Raw genomic sequence first — 18,313 nt, forward strand, 5'->3', positions numbered from 1 at the left:
AGGTATCTAATTGGGAAAGATCAAGGGTTCCTAATATCATTTCATCCAGTTCTATTGACCACATCCACTTTATTTTCCCTCATCTGGGTCTGAATTATATTTTTGCCTAATCCTAAATGTTCACTTTCTCTTGGGGACTAATTTTGGAATCTAATAAGGCCATCTAGTTCTCAGGAGTTATTACCGTTCCGTACATCAGAGGTATTAGATGCTATCCTTTCTCTGGGATTACTATTGTTAACACTCTGAGGTGAAGCTTCTTCGTTTGGACTCTCCTATAGGAGCAAATCCTGTCTGATTGATAGTTGATGCTGTAGTGGCAACATAAGGGGTATTTATCTGAGTTGGGACTAAAGACGTACTTCCTATTCCTGGGACCAAAGGAGCATTAGCTGATGTATCTACTCCAGTAGGGGCTGTCAAAGTATGTGTCATGGTTACTACTGACTCTGGTTTATACAAAGGAACTACAGGACCAATAGTGACCAGAACAGCTATTGCATCTGGGGTATGGGATTGGTGGAGTTAACAGGGGCACTGATTTCCGAACTCTCTCCTATCAGGCTCTGACTCGTATTCACTCCCGTATTTACTGGTGCAGTAGCTACTCCAGAGTGTCCGCCTTTAACTGCACCATTAATTTCTTCAGGTTGGGACACATTATATGGAGGTGGATGTTTTGATATCCACATCCACCTGATATCTAGGAAATCATCATAGAATCACTATCGCTATGTTTGGCTGTGCTCTCTAGGTTTCCTGTCTTATCCTCTGTCTTCTTCCCCTTCTTTTCTTTCTTTTTCTGGGGTTCTTCACTTGTCAGTACTGGGTATAGTCTAGTTACCTCTATTATATCAGTTCTCCATCGTTGTTGTTCTGCATCCCATCTAGTATCGGCCCAGCTACACACTGCCTTTCGGACTTTTAACCAATTTTTTTCCCTTTGCGCAACATGAGCTGCACGCTCCCAAGCATTAGGTGCTTCGAACTCTGTGGACCTAGAAGGAAGTTTCATTTTGTACAATACCCTTCTCAAATTATCAACGATTTTCAAATGAAATGTACCATAGCGTTGAAACATCAAAGCTCCTTCTTTTTCAGTGACTGTATGCCATTGACTCAGCCAAATACATGTCTGAAGGCCCACAATTATGGCATTATAATAACCTGTTGTGTCTTTGGTGGTGTCTTTACCCCCTTTTGAACAGGTATTCTCACATATCCCCTAATACGATTTCTAATAGCCTCATAGAATTTCATTTTCCAACAATGGCAACAATCCCAAATAGAATTTTGATTCAAACAGAAAAGAATTTATTTTTGCCCACATTTCTCATCCGAAGTTAACAACCAATACCAGTGTGGCACTCTATGAAGTATCAACCAATAACAATGCAGCACTAACGCCAACGGTTAAATCTCAGCGCGGCACACAGTGACATTTTTCTTACTCCTCACAGTGGCTCACCCTCATTTACAATTTTTCTTGAGTGTTGCAATACAAGCACAGTAAAAATGCAAAGAATATTTAACAACTTTGTCTGCTCCACTAAATAATCAATAGTATTTAATCACACAAGAAATGGTCTGGAGCGACATTTTCCGTCCTACTCTGATTCACACTCGAGTGAAACCTTGACCAGCGGGAAATCACCCAGATAAGTGTAGCTTCATCTCTATGCAAAAGGATCCATCGCATCAACCATACCTTACTTTCGAACAAAGGTATACATCCTTATTTCAATTTTGCAGCTGACGACTTCTCATGACTAGTACCTTTAGCAGACAATTGCAACCTGTGCTTTCTACAGTGATAACTTCCTACTATCCTGGGATATTAGGCTACGTCGAGCCCAATAACCACTTCAACTCCTTTGCATTAAGTGCTTCCACATCTGCACAACAATTTAAAACATCACCGCATCACACCACATAATATCAGCAAAACACTGCAGCTAGACATAAGCAATTACAATGTGCAACCCTATTGACACTCTCTCCTCTGCTGTTACAACTTAATTTCTGGAATTGCTGGAATATCTCTGGTCCTCCACATCGGGACATGGGCTTTGGGATCAAAACTGGTCTTAGGCAAATCTAGTGCCCTCACATGAATACAATAACTCCCTCTGTCTCAATAATAAACCTTCTAATAAGCTACCATCTGAGAGCATGCAATTGCTTGATTTGCAACCTCTCATCTGATAGATCTTTTTAAATTGACTGAGACACCAAAGAAGTTAGCAATAATAAAACAATTGAGTATTCATGACGTGCATTTAGCCACACAATATGGACCAAGGATCGGTGATTGAAATCTGTACAGTCTCAACAGGATAAGATACACATTAATCACAGTCACAGCAATTCAGAAACTGAGAATTAGAAATAGAAATAGGTGTTCCTTAAAGAAACTCTGATTCTCTCTCCTAAACATGAATAAGTTCTAAAGTTCATCTAATCAAGATTCTAGGTTTATAATAAGGATGTTTCTTAGAATAGGAGTAAAGGTCAGAAGAGGTTGACGCATTTCAAACCCCCAAAAGCGTCTAAAGCTCAACCGTCACAACGAATTCGCGTTCCCTCCCTCGCTGCAGGCTTAAATAAGTATGCGTCTAGAACAAAAGAATACGTTCTTTACGAACCTAGGTTTCATTCCGCCGTGCTCCTAAACTTCCGCCACTTCTAACCTCCACAGGACACAGGGAGAACAACCAGGAGGCTTCATTTCTAGCATAAGTGACGCGGGCTCGATTCCCCGAGCTCGTAAAAACGACTCCATAGCCCTGGCCAGGTTCCCCCGGTAAAACACATAAAAGGTCAGTGCAAGCTTACCCAGCATAAGTTGTGGGCGCAGTTTTTAAATGAGCAGTGTGTCACGAGTCTGTTCTGTTTTTCTATGTGTAGAACATTGTGAAAGCATCTCAACATCCATCCCATGAGACACCATTTACAGGATTTAGAAGGTAGGCGGGTCTGAACCGAGTGGTGGCTTTGTTTGGAGTGATTAATCTCGGAACGATTATGGATTTTAATTTGATATATGCATATCTTTTTGTCTCGTAGAAGTCTTTTTTGGTCCTGAGGAGAACCCCGCAATTGGGGGTTCGAAACGCATCGACCTCGTCTGACCATTGTCAACAATAAAAATTAGAAGGACTGTGTTAGGACATTATAGGATTCATTCAAACTGATTTCTCTCCTTTCTTTGATTACTCAAGTTCTATGAAAAAGTTGGGTTCATTAATTTGGTTTTTCGAAGCGTTCTTTCTTTGACAAAGGTCCATACCTCAGTGGTATATGTTGTATGTAATGTGAATGTATGGAGTGAGTAAGGTATGTTGTGGATGTCATGTCAATCTGTAAAGTGATCGTTTCTAATGAAAAAAACTGTATTTGTTTGTATATATTTTGTATATATTTTGCATATGCACAAGAAATGTCTCTGAAAAAAAATTAAAAGTAACATGATAAATTAAAAGAACTGACTACGCTAGATAAAATCAAGAGGGGGCGATTTTGCGGTGGGGGAAGAGGGAAGCGGCAGATATCTTACTGCTACAAGAGACGCACATGATGGGGACGAAAGTGCTTAGCCTGCAGAGATTTGGTTACCAACAGGTCTTCCATGCTGGGTTTTCCAGGGGCTCCAGGGGAGTCGCCATCTTGGTCCATCAGGTTGGCTTACATTCACGAGAGACAGTGGATAGACCCGCAGGGCCGGTACGTCTTTGTTAAAGGGACGGTGGGTACGGAATCCGTTGTGTTTGGAAGTATATATGCCCCCCCCCCGTTGCAGTGGTCCCTGGCTGAAAGGTTGTTTGCGGTGTGGACGGAAATCCCGGAGTCCCTAGCAGTGCTGGGTGGGGATTGGAATGACGTGATGGATGTGCATATGGACCGTCGGAGACTGCGGGAGACGCTGACTGCTGCAGCCCCAACCCAGCTGAGTGCGATGGTGGAAGGATTAGGCTGGGTGGATGTTTGGCGACACATGCATGCTAAAGCCCGAGAGCATACCTATGTTTCTGCTGTGCATGGTTCCTTCTCGCGACTGGACTATGTTTTTGTGCCCTGTGTGTTTCTGAGTAGAGTGCGGGAGGCAAGTATCTTGCCTAGGGGGCTGTCTGACCATTCCCCTGTGGCCGTGGAGGTTGATTTGCTTAGGAAGAGACAACCGTTCTGATGGAGGATGTCTTCGTGGCACCTTCAGCAAGCTGAATATGTACAACACATGCGGGGTGCGATTGCACACTACTGGCAGGAAAATCTGGTAGCGGACACAGATGTGGCGTGATCTGGGAAGCCATGAAGCCTACTTTGAGGGGAATTGACATTGCGTGGTGTGCGGCGGCCCGTCGCCGGCGTCGAGAGGCCATAGTTGCGGCAGCGGCTCATGTGGAAGTTCTGGAGCGGTGGTGTCAGAGGGAGGGAGATGATGTGGCGGTGCGGCTGCTCCTGCAGATGCAACAGTCCTATGCGTCCGTGTTACTTGATGAGGCTCGACAGGCGTGGCTGGCCATGCGGAGTAGGGTATATCAGTGGGGAGACAAGTCCTGTACTATGCTCCACAGGCTGTGTCAGCGCACCCTGCAGCCACTTGCCCTGCCTGGACTCACGGATGGGGATGGTGTTACCATAACAGACCCGGTTGAACTGGCAGCTAGTTTTGCTCAATACTACGCGGGGCAATATGCGCCGCAGGATTGCCTTTCGGCCGATGCGGTTGATAAATGTATTGCCAACCTGCCCCCGAAGGCAGTCTCCGTCGAGACGCGAGCGGCGTTAGACCTCCCCCTTAAGGCGGAGGAGCTGGCGGATGCGCTGGGGCAGCTCAACACAGGGAAGGCACCCGGGCCGAGCGGCTTCCCGTGTGAATTCTATAAGAAGTTCCATCTCCAATTGGGGTCCCATTACAGGACTGCGCTGGAGGCAGCGCGGGAGCTGGGTCGGCTGCCAGCTGACTGGTGCCACGCTGAGGTGGTGGTTTTTCAGAAGCCGGGTAGGCCCCCTAATCGACATGACTCGTATCGCCCTACATCTTTTCTCAATATCGAAGCTAAACTGCTGGCTAAGGCGTTGGCGAACCGTTTCCTCCCCTACGTGGCCGATCTGGTCCACCCAAATCAGGCAGGCTTTATGCCGCGTAGGGCGACGCGACACAATATTCGACGGGCGCAGACTGCTGTGGACGCAATGGGGGCCACTGGGGAACGGGCAGCCCTGCTGTTGGCAGATATAGATAGGGCTTTTGATTCTGTGAGTTGGACCTATCTGTTCGTGCTCCTGCCTCCTCTTAATTTAGGCCCGGTGTTTATCTTGTATGTCAAACTGCTATATACCGACATCACAGCGTCCGTGCGTGTCTCCGGAGCGGTCTCAGAGAGATTTCCCATCGGCCGGGGGACCCGTCAGGGATGCCCGCTGTCCCCGTACCTATTTGCACTGGCCATGGAGCCCCTGGCCTCTTGGGTACGCATCGACGCTCAGCTGCGGGGCTTCGTGTGGGATGAGGGACTCACTGATAGGATCGCACTCTATGCGGACGACGTCCTCTTCTTTCTCACGGATTTAAATAGATCGGGCCCGAGTGTTGGAAATCATGCGTATATTTGGCGAAGTATCGGGCCTCTATCTTAACCCGCGTAAGTCCACCCTGTGGGTCCTGGGAGACAGGGCAAGTGCTGGCTCGTGGGCGTCGGCCTTGCGGGTGGCGGCTGGGGGCATGATGTACCTTGGAGTATTCTTGTCTGAGTCCGAGACGATCTCGTGGGAGCATAACATGATACCGGTATGGGAGAAGGTCCAAACGGATATTAAAACATGGTCCCGGATGCCTCTTACCATATATGGTAGGTCTGCGATTTTTAAAATGGTCGCACTCCCGCGCCTTTTATATCAGTTGCAGAACCATCCACACCTGATTGCACCTCAGTGGTTCCAGCAGGTCAACTCTATCCTAGGCCGCTTCTTGTGGGCCGGGGGTGCCGCCAGGGTAGCGCTGCGTACGTGCTTCATATCCACATATTGTGGTGGCCTTGCTACGTCAGACCTACTGTCATATTACCAGGCCTCCCATTTGCTAGTACTCAATGAATGGTAGTACGGTGATGGAGGAGACCCGGCATATGCTCTAGAGTGCTCGCTGATGGGGGACAACACGTTGCACACAATCTTATACTCGGCCAGACTCCGGAGGCGGCTGCCGTGTGCCACACAAGTGGTTTTTGCGGTTTGGCGACAAGCGCTGCGTCGCATGGGCTGGTGGGGTAGGTTGACGGTGGAGACCCCATTGTGGCATAACGGGCGGCTCCCGCGCTGGCCTCGCTGGCAGGGTTTGGCGGATGGGATTCTATCGGGATCTCTTCGCTTGGGAACGTTATGTCCAGTGTAACCCTCAAGTCATTCCAGGAGCTCAGGGATGAATTCCACATGCTCAAGACCCAATTTTTCAGGTATCTACAGTTTCGTCACGCGCTCGCACCTAGTCTAGTTGGTTTGGAGTCGCTGCCGGAATTCAGCCCCGTGGAAGCGAAGGTTTTCATGGGAGATAAAAAGGTGTCCCGTATCTACCAAACGCTAGTCACCCACTGTTCCTCCTCCCTGCTTCCATTGACAGACACCTGGGAAAAGGATGTCGGACCCCTAGATGAGGATGATTGGAGGGAGGCATTGGAGTCCCCGCGTGGGACCGCTATCACGGTACGACACCCACTCATCCAATTCAAATATTTGCATAGGGCTTACTATACACAGGAGCGGCTGTGGAAGGCGGGCCTGATTGTGTCCCCAGAGTCCCTGCGATGTGGAGCTGAGATAGGTACCCTGCTGCATACTGTATGATCTTGTGCTTGCTTGACTAGGTTCTGGAATGGTGTATGGAGCTGTCTGTCGGAGGTACTGGGATGGGATCTCCCCTGTACCCATCGCTTGGGTCTTCTTCATGTGCTGGAGGGTGTGGGAGGGAATATTTACCAACGTCACCTTTTGTTATTGGGTCTAGTTGTGGCCAAGCGGGACTTGGCACGGGCATGGAAGAATGAGCGAGCCCCCCCCCTGAGCGCGTGGAAGGCTGGACTGGACTATTTTATGGGGCTAGAGCGCCCAGTGTTCGAGGCCAGAGGATGCCCCCGGAAACATTACAAAATCTGGAAAAGGTGGGCCGATTATAGGGGTTTAACTATGGAGCCTCCAGCAGATCCTGACGACGGTCCTAGAGAGACGCATAGCGCCTGGCATGTTATCAGCACTTACAGGAGGCTTACTGTGATCGCGTGCACTGGGTTAGGGAGGGATAAGGGGTGGGTAGAGGGGTTGTTGGGTGGCTGTGGGAGGTGGGGGGAGATAGGGGGGAGTTGTTATTTTTATTGATTGGGTTTCCAAGATATTGAGACATGTGTTGATATTTGGCAGTGATCTCCTGACTGTGTAGAACTGTATATATGCCTTTACCTGATCAATCAATAAAATTTGTTGTGACAAAAAAAAAGAACTGACTGCAATAAACTAGTGACGTTAGTTCCAACAGACTGCTATGTTTTGTTCATAACGGTTTTTGTTCAAAAGGTATTTAGTTAAGTCCAGCACTGGCAGTTGTGTTGTTGTTTTGATAGATTTGACTTACCCTTACTGGTTAAGAGTCAGGACCCTGTTTTGTTCTCCTGTTCATGTTAAACTGAACATTAGCACACGTTTATAAAATTCTAGTTTGTACAGTAAATACATTTCATTAATACATTTAAAAGTTCACACATGTTAACATTATTAAGGCATACAGTAGATATAGTGTCAAATTATAAATGCAAATTGTGCAGTGATGACGTGTAAGGAATGGAGTCTAAAGTGCGCTACTCCAGGTCTCAGCTTTGGGACCTATTGGCTTTGCCAATGGTTTTTAGCCAAGCTGCACAGCAGGCCAGCTGCTCTGTAGCTTGGGTACAGATAAAAAAATAGAATTTTAAGCGGTGTGGATGGTGGGTGGAAGCAACATGCAGGGCGTGGGTGGACAGGAAACAATACCGAGGGCATGGGTGGGGTGGTAGAAGCAACACAGAGGGGCAGGTGGGTAGAAGCAGCATGGAATGGGGAGCAGAAGCAGCATGGAGGGCATGAGTGGGGACAGAAACAACATGAAAGGCACAGATGGGAGAAAAGTAAACAGGTGAGAGAGATCAACGTAGAGTGCACCAGAGGGGGGAGAAGTTGATGAGGAAGACAGATGGAAAGCACATGCAAATGTAGTCTTTGGAAAGCACATGCAAAATGTAGTGCTTGGAAAGTGAGCAGTGGAAGGGCACAAGTGGAAGCTCCAAGGGAGGGACGAACACAAGAACAGGAAGGAAAGCCCACAGAAGCTGACAAATAGGAAGCAAGCAAATGGAGTGACAATAAAGCCAACTAATGGTAAGCAATGGGCGGGCACTAAGCCCACTAATAAGCTAACGATATGTCTCTCAACAGACCGCCAATGCACGGTCTACTAGACAACACTTAAAAAAGAGACAGCAAACAATTCACCATCAAATTGGGTGCCAAAATTGCAGGAGAATAATACATATCAGTTTCTTTCAAAGATAATATACAACAGTAATATAAACTAATAACAATAAAGACACATCTAAAGAACTTTGTTACTGAAGAGAAATTGACTATTTTTAAGGAGAAGTGAACAATAGAGCTATTCACAAACTGCACTTTGTATTATACAATAGAACGACTCACATACTACAACATGTTAGTCACAAACCTACTTGTAGAGACCACCACCTCTGTAGGCCACTCTATGCCAAGTTCACTGCATCGGCTGCGGAGGTCTCCGCAAACATATGTACATGTTTTAGCGGTAAATGTGGAAGGAACCTGGGGGAGTAGCAGAAAAAAGGGGAATCTTACTTTTAAATTGGAGGGGATTAGCAAGAAACATGTAAATACAGACATCCACCCACAAAAGAGTAAGCTCAGCACAATTCACATACTGCACTTCTAAAGTTACAACAGTCAAAAGGGCCCAAAATAATTGTAAATGCATTCCAGGCTAGCAGTGGCGTAGGTCCAGCACCAAATCTCCTTATTAAGACTCCTGAGATCAATGCATAGGCAAATCTCGCCATTCCTCTTGCGCGCAACCACCAAGGGACTAAGCCACAAACTAGACTCGACAGCCTCAATAATTCCACTTTTCTCCAACCTTTCCAATTCACCCTTAAGATCTGCCCTTAAACTAAATGGAACAGACCTAACCTTGTGTTTCACCTGCACCGAATTACCCTTGACTTTGATCCTATTTTTGAAACCAGCAATTTTACCAAAGGAATCAGAGATAACACCAGGAAACTCCTTTTCATCAGGCATCAGGCATATCCTGCACAACTAACATCTGTTCTCTGGCCCCAGGTCTCAACACCATGCCAAAAAGTCCCTGATGGTACCAACCTAGTATGTTCAGACCACGTACCGCTACATACATTTTACCATGTATCTTCCTTTCCTTAAATTCCAAAACATCTTCGATGTAGCCTTCCAAATCAATCTTGCGTCCCTCATAAGAAACGGGTGCTCTATCCGGAGGAAACAATTTTCTATCCTCCCAAGATTCCTTGAACAAATCAAAGGTAATCATTGTTATCCTAGCACCTGAATCCACAAGAAGCTTTAAACACACATCACCAACCAAAACATCAACATAGGGATCTACTCATTCAGCAGGATCACCCGCACCACCCCATCATCTGTGACAGTAACTATCATATCCTTGAAATTTTTAACAATACCATTCTCAGAAACATGCTCGTCATCCACATCACAATTAACGTTTTCAGCCTTATTCATATTAGATTGGCAAACTTTCGCCAAGTGACCAATCTTGCCACACTTGTAACATTTGGAATTCTTCCCAGGACAAAACCTATTTTCTTTACTATGTGGAGAATAACTACATCTGTGGCAAATATTTTTTTTTAAAGTACTTTTATCATTAATCTTTTCTCTCCTAGCATTGCTAACTTTAGACACAGAGGAAACTACAGCATTGACACTTTCTTTGTTAACACTAGTTGCACTCAATTCCTTGATCGAAGTCTGAGCGAGCTCAAGACTCTTTGCTACTTTTATAATCTAATCAAGCGTGGGATTACCCATTGTGAGTAACTTTTGCTGTATATGTTTGTCACTGCAATGTGCAATAAATTGATCTCTAACCAACTGATCACGAAATTCACCAAATTGACATTCAGCACACAACTTGGGTAATGCACTTAAATACGAATCAACATCTTCACTTTGAAGTTGCGCTCTCTTAAAAAATTTGTGTCTTAGCACGACCAAACTTGGCTGTACATCAAACTTAATAACAGGTTTCTTAACAGTTTCCTGATATTCATCAAGAAATTCCTCTTCACCTAGGCCCAAATCAGGTAAATGTTTGTACACCTCCCTTCCTTCAAATCCCAAAGAGTCAAAAGCAAATATTTTTTCCTCTCAACTCTATATTGTGATGCTCCTATAGCACCAATATAGGTCTAAAAAGCATCAAACCACTGCCTCCATTGTATTTGTGGTGGGCCAGGACTTTCCAGAAAAGGAGGAGGTTGATTCACCGATTGCATAGTGGTTCAGAACATGCGGTTGCCCTAAACAAAATAGCAAAAAGGAACACCCAAGAAGGCACTAAAAAAAAATATATGGCAACAGTAACCCAATTGATGTCCCGTAAACAGCGTGCACAAAAAAAAAAAACGCAGTTCACCGGTTTACAGCTTTAGTACTTATGAAGGTCCTGAAGAAAGTACACAATCCTTTATCGCAAAGTACTCCATGCTAGAAAGCGGGTAGACTCCTTACTTAACAGACGGTGTCACATTCCACAGTAGACACCCCCATTAATGGCTCCAACTCCGCCAAGAATCAGCTTTCACCTCCCAGTCAATAAAATTGAAAACGCGACCCCTACACGTCAGACGCGCAACGCTCTTGCACAACGACGTGACAGGAAGGGTCACGCTGCTGACTGGATGATGCGTAGTCAGTTCACTGAATCCCCTTGCAGATTCGAACACGTCATCACTTGTTCATGGAGCTTGTCCGATAACGAGTGTTCTCGTCTGTCAACGAGTGCAAGGAACAGTCACCCAGCGCCACGGACAACACCAGGAGATCCATAGATATCTGCCAACACCTCAGAAGCTGGAACAGCCAGTCTCGGCAAACGCCACCCCTCAACCTCCTCACCTCTCAGCAACGTCCAATGCTGAAACCGCCGCTGGGGAAACACAGAGATTTCCCTACTATAAACACAGCTGCTGGAGAAGGTAGGAGAGGGTTTATTTTTTTCTTTTTATGAACAGCAAAAATCCGCTTTTTTCATCCGTTTAATACTACTGTGCAAATGAATACTCTTTTTCGACATGAACACGTTTCAAAATCGTCCCGTTGCAGTAGCTCGTAATTCCAGGACACCTCGTCGCCAAAATAATGTGGTATCTTCATATAATAAAACACGAAGTAAACTCCAATTGTAAGTTCTTGTGTTTATTGTAAGATAAATGAGCCACCGCTCCTCTCGCTAAGCCAGAGAGGTACCAACTGTAAAACACAGAACTCGAACCCCACCAGCCCCATGGCAACAGCGAAGTTCTAGAAGATGTGTAACAAACAAGCATATCTAAATACAACAAACTTCATATAAATAAAAGCATTCATGCATTGATTATTGAATTATACACATTTCATGAATTTGTCTTTTCAGCCCCATTAACTTTAAATAAACCTTTATGGTTTGAAAACATTACCATTCTCTGTCTTCCTTGTGGAGCCGAATGTGCTTCATGTAACTAAAAATGATTTGCAGACAAGCTTCAGTTGTAAACTTCATCAGATAGTGCTCTATAGGACCCACATTTGCACAAAGAAAAGCACTTACATGCAGATGTTCCAGAGAGATAAATGAAATGTGTACTAGCTTCTATAACTAATATCCAATACTTATTGACTGTATAGAAAGTGAAAGTAAAGGGATTTTGAATAGCAAAGGAACAAAGATAATATAAATAATGGGCAGCTATGTATTATGCCCAAGTTGATAAGTTACCAAGATTAAGCTTCATTACTATGAATATTCTGCAACACATCTTCTCCCACCTAGGATTTCCACACAAGCACCAAACCACTATCTCTCTTGTAGTGTCTTAACTTGATTACGCCAATGGCCTCTACCACTGACCACCTCTATCAACTATGAAAAGACTTCAAGGAATTCTCAACTCTGCTGCCAGACTATTCCTACATATAAGGTCACAAGCAAACATCTCACCTGCCTTAAGGGCTGTACATTAGTTACTAGTTGCCTGAAGATCCACCTTCAAGCTGCTTTGTATCACCTACAAAGTAATAAATGAAACAGGACCACCTTTTATCTGGAAGAAAATCACAAAATATATATAACAAAGAAACCTCCATGACCAGATTGGCGCCTCGTCACAAAATCCCAGCATACAAGTAAAAAAAAAACATAGATTTTCTGTTGCTGACAGTGTGCTCATTGGTGGACTTGACGGCACCATAACACGATACGTGACACATAGGAGCAGAAGCCAGGAGGTATGAGCATCGAGGTGTGGAAAGCGAACAAATTTCAGAGGGGATTCCAGAGCCTTGAGGTTCAGGGGGAGCAGTAATAAATTATAAGGCTTGTCTGCTGCAGTTACTTATCGTCCGCTAGCTTGCTTGTTGGCTGATCGCTCATCGCTCCCTTGCCACCTTGTTGCTGCTTCAACGAATGGAGAGGCTGGCAGGGGCCATGCGAAGTAGAACTGAGGAGAGTCTACAGGCTCCCTCATCTCCAGCCCCTGTCAAGGCCCATCACCTACCCCAACGCCAGCATCTATCAGCGCTACAGGATCGAGATCTGGACATGGCAAGGGGGGGTGATGTGAGGTGAGGCGGGAGAAGGTGTCCGCAGTTTGAAAAGGTTAGAGATGCCTGGGAAGAGTGGGTGGCAAGGCAAACTTGCAGTGCGTTAGATGCAGCACTGCAGGGTTGAGGGCCGAGGTGGGCGTAGGCGGCCTGCATAGGCTCTCATAGGGCTTTGACACCATGGCTCTCCCCATCCTTGCCTCACTCCAATCCATACATTCATCCATTCTCTTCTCCTTGTCCTCTCTAACGAAGGGAACCAGGAAACCCATGAAGAAGAGCTTGTGCTAACTTAAGAGAGGATGCAGCCATGCGTGCCCAGAGGACCCCAAGAGTTGGGGTTGGGCTGTTTGAGGTCTCCAAAGCACTATTAGGTGCAAACAGGATTGACTGGAACAGCAGGCAACAACAGAAAATAGGTGGCAAATCAGGACAACTGGGAAAGAAAAAAGAGTTCTGCGTTAATTGCGCTAATTGGAAAAAAATCCATTAGCACAGAGAGCATCAGTGCTACCAATATTCTCAGAATTCCATATACATGGGGCAATTGTGGAGGACTGAAGCCCACTGCCTACCATAGCCCTCCTCCTTCGCAGAGCTTTTTTTTCATTACCAGCTGGCCAAGGTAACCCTGCAGGTTCGACTTCTGACTCAAATGCTAAGGATAATGAATCAAAATGCATGAACTCAACATCCACAAAATCGCCCCGATTGTAAATTCTATTTTCCCCAAATCTCACAGCCAAAAATGAATTCTTTACCGCTGATATACAGTGCCTGGATTATTCTATGCTACTCAATGCAGAGTCTCCCACACATGAAAACCCAAGTAGCCACAGGGTTGATTCCCAACTGGGAAGAATAACATCCGACGATTATGATTTGTGCAACAAAAACAAAAAACTATAGGCAATCTATGAGACAGGTGATCAACCCATGTATCAAATAAGTACTAAATGGACCAACCTATACTGAGTATCATGAAGGTCATGTGCAAAACGTTGGATATTATCGCAGATGCGATCACGACGCAGGCCTCATGACTTGACATCCAGTTGGAGCTCACTGTAGTGATGTTAAATGAAGATCGGGTCATGTAGGTTCTTGTAGAAAGTTGTATTTATTAATCAAGTTGACATGAGGTGGAAGTTCATATATAAGATAAGATAGTAAGAATAATCCTGAGGTAAATCCCCTAGTAAATCCCCACCAGGAGCTGTCACCAGTCAGCTCAATCCTCAGCTCCTAACTGACACTAGCATCAGAACATAACATTCCAATCTGTGATAACATTCCAAATGATGACATATGTGAAACAACTAGAAAGCCAACACTACACATCTTCCCCTTATACACATTTAACAATTGCAACCAAAAACTAAGATGTTAAAGAGCAATTACACATAATAATATGATACAGAAAGGAGGTACGTAAATATAGGAAAAGAAGATAATTAAGTAACAATGAAGAAAAAGAGAAGGTCAATTATAAGAAAAGAAAAATTACAGTAACATCTAAGAGGTGAAAAATCAAGCAAGATCAAAACCAAGAAGAATCAACAAAGAAAAATCAAGCAAGATTAGAAGCAAGAAGAATCAACAGAGAAAATCAAACAAGATTAGAACTAAAAAGAATGAACAGAAACCAAGAAAGAAACGGAAAAGGAAAAGAAGAAAACGATAATAAGAATATGGACACCGAACACAAAATTCACGGAATCAGCAAACACACCAATTGGCCAGACTGGCGAAATTGTGAAACAATGAACAGAGTAGTGAAAGGTAGAACCAAGTAAAGCACAAATATGAGAAAGTTAAAAATAAAAAATGCTCTTACATAAAAACAATTCGAAATCCAAGAATCATAGGAAGAAAGGTGAACATTAACATCTAACAAGAGCATGAACAGAAGAAAGGTTACCAGCAAGAATAATAAATTCTGAATGAAACCTGTAAAAACGGTTAGAAACTGACATAATAAACATAAAACAGAGCTACTCGCATATAACACTGAGGAAAAGTTGCCAGAAAAAAATAATAGGTAGTGAAAAACTGGCATAATAATCTCTCAACAATATCACATGCATATAACCCTGAAGAAAAATTGCCAGAAAGAATAATTAATTCTGAAAGAAACCTGAAAAAACAGGCAAAAAACTGGCATAGTAATCACATAACAGAATTACATGCATGTGACACTAAAAACTTTTAAGTAATAAATGAATAATGACAATTCATGTAACGTACGTCTATGCACATAAAAAGTCTTGAAAACCTTTGCGCAAAGGAGAAAATCATAGAGCTCATATATAATCAATAAAATAAGGTTTAGTGCACTGAACCTTTAAAACTGACGTCAGCAATCAATTAATAAACCGGTAAAATGTAGACAATAGAGGTCCACTCATAAGAGAAACGGAACCATTTACTTTAAAATATTCTGTATACCAGAAAAACATTGAAGAAGCAGAAAAGAATACACCAAATAATCACTTGCACTATGCATAGCTCATAAAATCCAATGTACCAAATGGAGAACACCTGTGAGAACAATAAAATAAGAAACTAAAATAAATAAGGTAGTCACCGTTGACTATCATCATCAATAATACAAGAAAATGGTATAGAAGTGCAAGTCAATGATAGCTGTGATATAAAACATCTGCGTCAATTTTAAGAAGGTGCAACCTGAAGAAAAAAAAATATTTGCTGCCTCGCCCTGCATACACAATAATTATGAATAGCTGAACTTACTGTAAAATATAAATGCCTTTGACGGTGTGCATGTCACCGAAAACATGCGTGGCGTTGATGTTGTTGCACTGCCATAAAGCATATAATTAAAATAGAACTCGCTATCAAAATAAATACCTCTCATGGTGTGCATGTCACCGAAAACATGCAACGTTGAAGTAGTTGCACTATAATCACAAATGATGAGAAAGAATAAAACAGTACTTGGGATGTGAGTGAATGAAAACCACTAAGATTACCAATATCCTTGCAACGTGGTTGTCAGCTAAAATCACGAAGGTCCGGTGGTGCCAGACAAAATGGAGGCACGCAAAGCGACGTGGCACCGGGTGGTTCCAGACGGGTCTGCGCTCCTCGAAGCTTTTAGAGCATAGGCCAGTCATAGGAGAGAGTGCAGGCATCATCCCGAAGAGAGGAGAAGCTGGAAGCCACATGAAGATTGCATGCGTCATCAAGAATAAGTGACAGCACAAAAGGTGAGCGCGAGCCCTCTTGCAGAATTTTAAACTTTGTTGAAGGCGGTTCAACTGCCAATGGATGTTACTCAAAAGGAGGCATAACAATATAATAAAATTAAACCAAGATTCATTGTAAATGTTCATCATACATAGATGCGAGCAGAATGAGACGCTTTTTTTTCCTTAAACTTCAACCGTACTTAAAAATGAATTTCGCTTGTAGGTAACAGTGAACGGTAGGTTCGTTTACCTCTAAAGATGTAAAAAGCATCGATAACTCGATAGATTGTTAATGAGCTGCTCATTTAGATCTTAGGACATTACATGAAATCATTGAAATTGAGGCAGATGTCAGGAAACGAAAGCAGAGAAGCAGCACACGAAGGAAAGGCTCTTCATCCGACATCAGCAAAGTAGGATATACATTGCCAGCACATAAATCAGCTGGTCAATACATCAGAAGCAGATGCGTGTAAACGATCCTTCCATTCTCTGCTACTTACCAACACATATTTTACTTTGAACAGCAAATGGTAGTTAAAAAGAAAAAAAAAGGCGTCTCACTCTTCAAAACGCGCATGTTTTTTTTTTCTCTACTAATGATGAAGGTTCGCAATGTTTTTAAACTATGGCTGTTGGTTAATTACTATTTTTCGTTATGCCTCCTTCTGTGTGACTTTCATTGGCAGTTGAACCGCCTCCATCTTAGTTTAAAATTTCCTCACGAGGGCATACAGAGCCGCATGCGTTTACCTTCAATGCTGCCATCTATTCTTGATGACGCTAGCAACCTTCGTGTGGCTTCCAGCTTCGAAGATCCTCCTCTGTTCCTGATGACGTCCCAACGCTCTGCAAGTTTTGAGGAGCACAAACCTGTAAAGAGCCATCCGGCGCAACGTCGCTCTGCGTGCCTCCATTTTGACTGGCACCACCGGACCTTCGTGATTTTAGCTGACAACCATGTTGTAAGGATATTGGTAATCTTAGTGGTTTTCCTTCGCTCACATCCCAGGTACTGTTTTATTCTTTCTCATCATTTGTGATTATAGTGCAACTACTTCAACCTTGCATGTTTTTGGTGACATGCACACCATGAGAGGTATTTATTTTGATAGCGTGTTCTATTTTAAATATATACTTTATGGCAGTGCAACAACTTCAACACCGGGCATGTTTTCGGTGACATGCACACCATCAAAGGCATTTATATTTTACAGCAAGTTCAGCTATTCATTAATTATTGTGTTTGCGGGGCGAGGCAGCAAATATGTTTTTTTTCTTCAGGTTGCACCTTCTTAAAATTGACGCAGATGTTTTATATTACAACTTCTATCATAATTCAATGGTGACTTTCACTTCTATACCATTTTCTCGTATTATTGATGGAGATAGTCAACGGTGACTACCTTATTTATTTTACTTTCTTATTTTCTTGTTCTCACATGTGTTCTCCATTTGGTACATTGGATTTTATGAGCTGTGCATAGTACAAGTGATTATTTGGTGTATTCTTTTCTGCTTCTTCAATGTTTTTTTTCTGGTATACAGAAAATTTAAAGTAAATAGTTCTGTTTCTCTTATGAGTGGACCTATATTGGCTACCTCCCACCCTCGTCGCCAATTGTAGTGATGTTAAATGAAGATCGGGTCACGTAGGTTCTTTTAGAAAGATGTATTTATTAATCAAGTTGACATGAGGTGGAAGTTCACATATAAGATAAGATAGTAAGAATAATCCTGAGGTAAATCCCCTGGTAAATCCCCACCAGGAGCTGTCACCAGTCAGCTCAATCCTCAGCTCCTAACTGACACTAGCATCAGAACATAACATTCCAATCTGTGATAACATTCCAAATGATGACATATGTGAAACAACTAGAAAGCCAACACTACACTCACCAAGCAATTATTTCTTCCATAGTGAAAATCGACTACAGGTTGAAGATGTTGTAAAAGAAAATCTAAGAACACACACCATCCAAGGCACACTAGAAAATCATAGTTGCCTCCCCTTGCTGGAAGTCCCAAAGGTCATAAATGGAATCATAGAAGATTTTCGCAAAATCTGACAAACACCCATTACGTCAGCCAGGAACCAGTTCCTGCATGTCCAATAGCCACCTTCAAGACAGAATCCTCGACGTAAAAGACAGTGGCTCAGTCAAATTATCATACTTGCACGGGAGACAAAA

Source organism: Lissotriton vulgaris, chromosome 9 (assembly GCF_964263255.1).
Source record: "Lissotriton vulgaris chromosome 9, aLisVul1.2, whole genome shotgun sequence".
In the NCBI taxonomy this organism is placed as follows: domain Eukaryota; kingdom Metazoa; phylum Chordata; class Amphibia; order Caudata; family Salamandridae; genus Lissotriton; species Lissotriton vulgaris.